At 42.9% G+C, this 6,398-nt stretch overlaps 1 long non-coding RNA gene across 1 annotated transcript; it reads left to right on the top strand.

Annotated features, from left to right (window-relative positions):
- Positions 1 to 1,175: 1,175 nt before the first annotated feature.
- Positions 1,176 to 5,490, top strand: LOC141990966 (uncharacterized). Its single transcript, XR_012640304.1, has 3 exons — positions 1,176 to 1,657; positions 4,348 to 4,523; positions 5,397 to 5,490. It is a non-coding gene; the product is annotated as an uncharacterized LOC141990966 (long non-coding RNA).
- Positions 5,491 to 6,398: the final 908 nt, after the last annotated feature.

Raw genomic sequence — 6,398 nt, forward strand, 5'->3', positions numbered from 1 at the left:
GATGGTACACTGGATTGGAAATAAGGGATTGTGGGTTCGGTTTTCATCTTTGATATAGACTTCCTCTATCAACTTGGACAAATCACTGCACCTTTGTACTCACTTTGCTTGCCTTTAAAATTGCAATAATGCTTACTTACCTTTTGCAAAGCATTTGGAGATCTGTGGATGAAAAGAGCTACGTAAGTGCTATGTTTTTACATTTGCTGTTGATTCTTTAATGTGTCATTTACAGGGAATTAGTGGTATACAAGTTGCCACTTGCTGGAGCTGATAGTGGGGTCCATTTAAATCTTAGTGTGTCCTGCCATTTGAGATATTTCCCAACACATCCGAGAGACTGCATCACCTAAATGCTCAAGAGTCTGGGTCTCATGAAAAGAGAGGAGGGATGTTAGTTTGGAAATACTTGACCGGGACAGAAATATAATGGAGTGTTACAAGGGTTAGAGCAGTGGTGCCCAAACTTTTCCTGTTGCGCCCTCCCTTTACAGTAATGGAATCTATCCGCGTTTTCTTCCCCCCTTACCCCTCCCCCCCATTACTGCACAGTTGGCTCAGCAAAGGAGCTTAGGCTGAAGGTGGAGCTATATGCCTGGACAAAAGAGAAAATTTAGTCTGCACCCACAACATAAATCCGGTACCTCTCAGTACCGACTCAACACTTTTATGAATCTCAAAGAAAGAAAACTGGGTTCTCCAGATGCAAACCATAAGGTCCACAGCCTTCCACATTGCAACCATCCACATCAAAACACCAATTTTCATGTGTTGGATGAGGTGTCAACAGACCACTCCCCTTAATTGCCACAGTTGACCAACCTATCCTACCCATTTGGCTACTGCTTTGCCACATTCCACAGCACCTGGGAATGCATAATATTGGACCAATGGGTCTTGGAAATCATTCGCAGTGGGTATTCCATCCACTTTACCTCCCCCTCCCCAATTCCCTTCCCCATCCCTCTTCAGGGACCCTTCTCATGAGAGTTCACTACAACAAGAAGTATATCACCTCGTCCAGTTAGGAGCCTATGACGCATGACCAGAAAGAGTTAAGCATCCTGCAGAATAAATTACTCAAATTCAACCCTTAAAAACATATAAGGAGATAATGTTTGTGGTTTTGTGTATTTACATATATATTGGTAGATGTCAACAATGTAATCAAATAGTCCCTGTCTATGCTGTACTCTGTTAATTCAGGGATCAAAAGAACACCTTAGCATTTAAATGAACTGTAAACACAGGATATCACTGTATTCATCTCTCTTTGAAGTACATAGCCAATCATCTGTGAATGGTGGGAAAACAGGCAATTGTCTTATGTTAATTCGTGTAGCTAAGTACCGGTGATGGACCTACTTCAAAGTTGCCCTGATTGCCTATTGTAAGCCAAGGGACTCCGACCTGTCAAAGAAGGCCTGAAATTATATAAAAGATCCTTGGGTCCTGATCCTGTCATCTCGATCTGCTTAAGCTTCATCGGGGACGTTTGAGTCGCAACATTGAGATCCCAGTTTAGCGGGAACACCCTGAATATGATATTGGAAATTGAACTATAACCTATGGAGTAAATTCTAAAAGAACTCTTTGCAACTACAAAGTTCATCATCTCTGCTATGAATCCAAACCTCAATAAATTGAACTCATGTCTGTATGTATATTAATCTTTTAACCATACTCTCTCTTTTTTTTTTTTAATAAATTTTAGTTTAGTTAATAAGAATTGTCTGTAAGCGTGTATTTAGATAAGATTTGGAATACTCTTTAACCTGGGAGGTAATGTGTCCGATCCTTTGGAATTGGTAGAACCTTTTCTTTTATATGATGAATAGGATTTTCATTAATCCTCATCATATTTGACTTGGGTAACTAGGTGGAGGCCTGAGCCTGGGTTACTTTAAGGGAACTGTGTAGACTTCTGAGTAACCAGTGAGGTCTAACAGAAGCTGTTTTGTGCTGGCTTGGTAAATCTAAGTATTGGAATATCCACCAGCTTTGCGGATTGCCTGCCCCATTCTTTTAGTTCACCCTAATTGAGTGATCTCAGCTAGCTCCTCCAGGACCCCGGTCACATAGAACCGGTACCTCAACATCTACTAGGCAAAGGTTTTTTCTCTTGCTATTTCCTAATACCCAAGAGAAAGGGCAGTTGGAGATCCATCCACACATCTCAAGTTTGTCAAAGCTCAAAAATTCAAGATGGTCACTGTAGCAACGACTATTCCAGCATTGGAACAGGGAGTCTGGTTTTCGGCCCTCAATGTTCATATCTCAATCTTACTGTCCCACAGACGGTTCCTCAGATTTACCCTAGGACAAGACCACTACCAGAACAGAGTACTCCCCTTTGGGCTATCATTGGCTCCAAGGCTCTTTCAGTAGTGGGCTCTTACCTATGCTCTCAGGGGATCATAATCTACCCCTGCCTGGACAATTGCCTCCTCAGAGCCCGCTCCTTCAGCGAAGCCGACCAGGTTACCAAAACCGCAACAGACTTGTTCACAGAACTGGGCCTACAGATCAACACCCAGAAATCAACCCTCATCCTGGTACAATGCCTGGAATTCATAGGGGGCTGACCTCAATTCATTACAGGTCAAAGTGCTCCTACCCCCCACAGGTTCCTCTCCTTAATCACACTCAGAGAGACAGTACAAAACAGCCCAAATATCAGCCAGACACTGCCTCCATCTCTTGGGGTATATGGCAGCCAGCACAGCAGTGATACCTCATGTCAGGCTTCCCATGTGGTGAAATGAGGTGCAGCTTGGTCTACAGATCAAACAGAGAGACACTAGACAAACCTCTGTCGCTGCTCACCATGGTCAAAAACTCCCTGGATTGGTGGAAAACCCCAGCAAACTTTGCAAACTTTTCGCAAACTTCTCTGTTGCTACTTCTCACCACTGACACATCCCTCATAGGTGGGGCGCACATCTAAATGACTTTACAACACAAGGCAAATGGTCATCCACGGAGACATGCCTCCACATAGAATCATCGGACTGGAAGGGACCTTGAGAGGTCATCTAGTCCAGTCCCCTGCACTCATGGAAGCATTAAGTATTATCTAGACCATTCCTGACAAGTGGTTGTCTAACCTACTCTTAAAAAATCTCCAATAATGGAGATTCCACAACCTCCCTAGGCAATTTATTCCAGTGCTTAACCACCCTGACAGTTAGAAAGTTGTTCCTAATGTCCAACCTAAATCTCCCTTGCTGCAGTTTAGGCCTATTGCTTCTTGTCCTATCCACAGAGGTTAAGAAGAACACTTTTTCTCCCTCCTCCTTGTAACAACCTTTTACGTACTTGAAAACTGTTATCATGTCCCCTTTCAGTCTTCTCTTTTCCAGACTAAACAAACCCAATTTTTTCAATCTTCACTCATAGGTCATGTTTTCTAGACCTTTAATCATTTTTGTCGCTCTTCTCTGGACTGTCTCCAATTTGTCCACATCCTTCCTGAAATGTGGCGCTCAGAACTGGACGCAATACTACAGTTGAGGGGTAATCAGTGCAGAGTAGAGCAGAAGAATTACTTCTCATGTCTTGCTTACAACACTCCTGCTAATACATCCCAGAATCATGTTTGCTTTTTTTGCAACAGCGTTACACCGTTGACTCATATTTAGCTTGTGGTCCACTGTGACCCCCAGATCCCTTTCCACAGTACTCCTTCCTAGGCAGTCACACACAAACTGCAGTTGAAGTTTACCCCCAAGGTGACCTCCCCTTTTCACATGAACCAACTGATCCACCTTCCGACATTTTACCCTAAGCCTCACTGTGATAAAAGGGAGGCTATACTGCAGACACCAGATGTTAGGAGAGCCCTGGCCTTTTACTTGGATAGGACGAAGGCTTTTAGGAAGTCTCCCAAGATTTTCCTTTCTATTGTGGAAAGATCCAGTGGGGACACACATCTCAAAGAACCATTTTTACTGCACAAAGTGAGTAACTTCTTTGTTTCTTATGATATATAACTGAAATCTAGACATTAAACATAGCTTTAAATATTTGTCTTGCTTGTTAAAAATAAAATCTAAATTCTCCAGATTTCTCATTTTCTGTTGTTCAAGTGTGCAATTTGCAATGAGAGCTGCTTGGGCCTACTCTGACATTCTTCCGATTGTTTCTTGAGGTCAAAGAATAAAGAAAAAATGCATTAAAAATAAAAATATTTGCCTTGTTGAGCTGTAGGATGTCATTACTAGATCTAAGAACCCCAGAACAAAATTATTTAAATGGCCTATGCTCTTGCATTTCCCCGGGGGCCCTTTGGGGTTTAAGAGAGAAATAATAGGGAGGCGGTGTTAATGGGCACTTCTTCTCTTCTAGTTCTGTGAAACTTACAACCAGCAAAGGAAGATGCTCAGTACTGGGAAAAGCATGTGGGAAATCGTTAGCAATTCATTCCTGGGCCATGTGTGCAGTGGATGGCACCTGACAGACCTCCTGTGTTCCTGCCAGTGCTGCAGCTGCCTTCCCCCCAGAGCAGTGGTTCTCAACCTGGGGTATGTAGAGGTCTTTTGGGAGTACATAAACTCAGCTAGATATTTGCCTAATTTTACAGCAGGTTACATAAAAAGCACTAGCAAAGTCAGAACAAACTAAAAATTTCATACGAGTTTATACTGTGTTCGCAAAAAGAAAAGGAGTACTTGTGGCACCTTAGAGACTAACCAATTTATTTGAGCATAAGCTTGCGTGAGCTACAGCTCACTTCGTCTCTAAGGTGCTACAAGTCCTCCTTTTCTTTTTGCGAATACAGACTAACACGGCTGTTACTCTGAAACCTGTCATTATACTCAAAAAGAAAAGGAGGACTTGTGGCACCTTAGAGACTAACCAATTTATTTGAGCATAAGCTTTTGTGAGCTACAGCTCACTTCATCGGATGCATACTGTGGAAAGTATAGAAGATGTTTTTATACACACAAAGCATGAAAAAATGGGTGTTTACCACTACAAAAGGTTTTCTCTCCCCCCACCCCACTCTCCTGCTGGTAATAGCTTATCTAAAGTGATCACTCTCCTTACAATGTGTATGATAATCAAGGTGGGCCATTTCCAGCACAAATCCAGGGTTTAACAAGAACGTCTGGGGAGGGAGGGGGTAGGAAAAAACAAGGGGAAATAGGTTACCTTGCATAATGACTTAGCCACTCCCAGTCTCTATTCAAGCCTAAGTTAATTGTATCCAATTTGCAAATGAATTCCAATTCAACAGTCTCTTGCTGGAGTCCGGTTTTGAAGTTTTTTTGTTGTAATATCGCAACTTTCATGTCTGTAATCGCATGACCAGAGAGATTGAAGTGTTCTCCGACTGGTTTGTGAATGTTATAACTCTTGACATCTGATTTGTGTCCATTTATTCTTTTACGTAGAGACTGTCCAGTTTGACCAATGTACCTGGCAGAGGAGCATTGCTGGCACATGATGACATATATTACATTGGTGGATGTGCAGGTGAACGAGCCTCTGATAGTGTGGCTGATGTTATTAGGCCCTGTGATGATGTCCCCTGAATAGATATGTGGGCACAGTTGGCAACGGGCTTTATTGCAAGGATAGGTTCCTGGGTTAGTGGTTCTGTTGTGTGGTATGTGGTTGCTGGTGAGTATTTGCTTCAGGTTGGGGGGCTGTCTGTAGGCAAGGACTGGCCTGTCTCCCAAGATTTGTGAGAGTGTTGGGTCATCCTTCAGGATAGGTTGTAGATCCTTAATAATGCGTTGGAGGGGTTTTAGTTGGGGGCTGAAGGTGACGGCTAGTGGCGTTCTGTTATTTTCTTTGTTAGGCCTGTCCTGTAGTAGGTGAGTTCTGGGAACTCTTCTGGCTCTATCAATCTGTTTCTTCACTTCCGCAGGTGGGTAGTGTAGTTGTAAGAATGCTTGATAGAGATCTTGTAGGTGTTTGTCTCTGTCTGAGGGGTTGGAGCAAATGCAGTTGTATCGCAGAGCTTGGCTGTAGACAATGGATCGTGTGGTGTGGTCAGGGTGAAAGCTTATGCTCAAATAAATTGGTTAGTCTCTAAGGTGCCACAACTACTCCTTTTCTTTTTGCAAATACAGACTAACACGGCTGTTACTCTGAAACCTGTCATTATACTGTGTTGTACACTGAAATGTAAATAGATATTCCAATTGATTAATTTTATAATTAGAGGGTTAAAAAGGAGAAAGTAAGCACTTTTTCACCAACAGGGTGCTGTGACGCGTTTTTATTTTTTTGTGAGCAAGTAGTTTTTAAGTGGGGTAAAACTTCAGGTACACAGAGGACGCAGACCCCGAAGAGGCATAGAGAAGACAGAAAAGGCTAAGAACCAGTGCCCGGGAGCACTTCATGGGCGCATCCTGCGCAGAGCATGGCTGTGGAAGTGGGACGATCCA

The sequence above is a fragment of the Natator depressus genome, chromosome 7 (assembly GCF_965152275.1).
Source record: "Natator depressus isolate rNatDep1 chromosome 7, rNatDep2.hap1, whole genome shotgun sequence".
NCBI classification, from domain to species: Eukaryota; Metazoa; Chordata; order Testudines; family Cheloniidae; genus Natator; species Natator depressus.